Below are 2,815 nucleotides of genomic sequence, written 5' to 3' on the forward strand. Positions count from 1 at the left end.
AAATCCAAGGTGTGGCTGTCCAGTCAGCATTCCCAGGGACCGCAGGGGCCAGGGGAGAGTCGCTTCATGTGCCTGGCAGTATGTAGCTTGGCCTTGCCTCTAGCCTGTCATTATTGGGAGGAACCTCTGGCCTCAGTGGCATGGTGGGGTTTCTATTGTAGAACAGATCAGATTCTTCACTCAGCTTTTTCTCCTGCCTTCGAGCAGAGATTGTGGATTTTCTTCTGGTGACCAGGACAAGCACACACACTCTAGTTCTTGAGCTGAATTTCTTTTGTGCTTTTTTCATCACTGAAGAGAAGCGAGTCCCTTGATGATGGGTGAAATCCTGTGGTCCTCTCTGTTTCAGAGAGTTGTAAAGGGCCCGGTCTCATGTTTCTTCGGTCTCCTGATTCCTTGAATGGTGATACTGGGGGAGCGGGGTAAGCAAGCACGATAGCTCCTCTCTATGTCGTATGCTCCAGGTCCTGGTGTATTCTCTAAAAGAAAAAACAGCAGTTTAAGTGTTGGTAGTTTCCTTTACATGGGCATTCTGTAAATCAAGGCTCCTGCCTTTCAAGAAACTGATCCTAAAACCTGCTGAGCCACAAAACTTTTGTTCAGCAGTGAATATTCCAGCTGTTTCTGGTAGTAACTGCACCCTGCAGGAGCGCCAACTTAACCTGGTGATGAAGAGTTGCTGCTCAGGGACAAAAGGAGTTTGCTCTGCTAATAGCATCTTCCTGAAGGAAAGGCAACTCATTTGGGATAGCAAACCTGTCAGTAAGAGGTGTCCCTGCCCATTATGGTATGGATTGGGGTAGGGATGTAAGTACAGCTATTGAAAAGCAAGGTGAGGAGAGAGCAAAAGGTTTATCTTTGCTTATTCAAAATGAGCTGGGTTTTTTTTTTTGCAAAACTCTTAAGGGGGGCCTTGCAAACACCATCTTAGGGATCTCATCCAATGAGGATGTAAGGAACCTCTTCTAAACTCAGCTATAGCACATTTAACCTCTGGAGAGGTTCCTGTGTGTTTCAGGCTAGATGCTTAAAATTGTACTTCACAGTATTTGGCACTTGGTTCTCACACCTGAAAGCTCTGTCTGGCTGTTACAGTGGTATAGCTGGAGTGGGGGGTGTGGATAGAACCGAAGTTCTCCAAAGATCCTGGGGAAACCTTGTTCTATTTCCAGCGAAGGCTGGGTTTTCCCTTGGGGCGGCACAGCGCAAGGGATGACGTGGTCTTTCAGGCTGTGGAAAGCTCTATTAGAAGTGAAGTGAAATTATCCTGCTAATAAGAATGCTTTAGCTGACTCTGAGGTATTACTAGAAGCCCTATTAACAATGGCATTGTGATTGCAGTTTACTTCAGCCCTAGCAGAGCATCCTGGGAAAAAAAAAGTCATGAATGTTAATTTAGATCCATTTTTCCAAAGGGAAAGGGGATCAAATTCTTCCCAAGATGCTGAGCTGTATGAGCCTTGGTCTCAGAAAAATGTGCTGCAAGGTATGTTTTCCTCCTCTGCAAGGTGGTGACAGTACTTGATCAACATTTTTCTTGCCAGTAACTCTCAAAGCTATTCTTATAGGGTACTTTAAAGTACCCTATAAGAGGAAAACTCAAGTCTCCAAATAAATTCCAACCCAAACTGAATGGGAGGAGGTGTGCACCTGTAGTAGTTTACTTCTAATGTATATGCAAGTAATGTGGTATTTTCTAGTATACAAGGCACTGCAATTCCTAAGCAACTGTAGTTGAAGGCTACTTGGATGCAGAGCAATTGTGAGCTGGTTTGGTGAAACTAAACCTTTGTGTTTGCTCTGACTTGGGCTGAGTCTTCAGTGCTGCCTCTTGGCACACAGCAGAGTCATGCCCTAGGAATGTATCTCGTACTGCTTGTGAAGCATAAAAAGTACATTGTGTTAGCAGTGGGATCTTCAGAAATCACTGTATTGGCACATGATTAACAAGTTAACAACAAACTGCTGCTTTGACAAGACTTCAATTTCATATCTGCTCTGCTTCTGTTAAAGTACCTGCTAGTGAAGCAGGTAAAACTTCACAAAGGTGGACCCTGGGAAAGAAGTCTCCTAGCCTGTCCTTGCAAGATCCAAAACGCCAGGTCAGCGTCAAGGCCAGCCAAAAGAAACTGCAAATCATGTCCGTTTTCCACCATGGTCCTGCTGTCTGAAACATTTAATGATGTAACAACTCTGTAATTTTGCATTGAGCTCACGGGCAGGAGGGAGATGCAGGATGGCACCAAGGGAGTTGCCAGGATCTTTGGAGAAAGGCCGGGCTGGCAGTTTAGTGGAAGGTGAGTGACTGCTGGAGAGGGGGGTGGAGGAATTTGAGCTGACCGGTGCATTTACGATTTCTGAGAAGATCCAGTTTTGTCCTTTGTTCCCTGATGAAATGCGGGTACATTGCTCCGGTGACTTCGGGGCCACAGAGATTGAAGACTGACTGTAGTGAAATAGGGAAAAGCATGACAAAAAAAAAAATTAGCTTTTATCAGATGAAACAGCCATAGCAGACACCAATTTTACAGTACATCCCAAGCCATCAGTGTCAGGGTGGAAGGAGGAGCTGGACACTTATTCCTAAAGCAAAAGTGACCAAAGCTTGGCCCAGAAATTGCGGTTCCCTGCAGAACCCACGAGGTTTTGCCCGCAAACTGTTACTGTCTATTCCTTTATAGCATGGGCTGTGTCTTGGGCAGCTTTGCCCACAGTCCAGGCCCTTGCTGGCCTGCCTCGGCTCCTTGCCTGCCCCAGCCTCTGCAGGCAGTGCAGGATTTTTTGCAGCCTCTTCAGCTGGTAGAAGCAGAAAGCA

The sequence above is a fragment of the Fulmarus glacialis genome, unplaced genomic scaffold, assembly GCF_000690835.1.
Source record: "Fulmarus glacialis isolate BGI_N327 unplaced genomic scaffold, ASM69083v1 scaffold8115, whole genome shotgun sequence".
Taxonomy (NCBI): Eukaryota; Metazoa; Chordata; class Aves; order Procellariiformes; family Procellariidae; genus Fulmarus; species Fulmarus glacialis.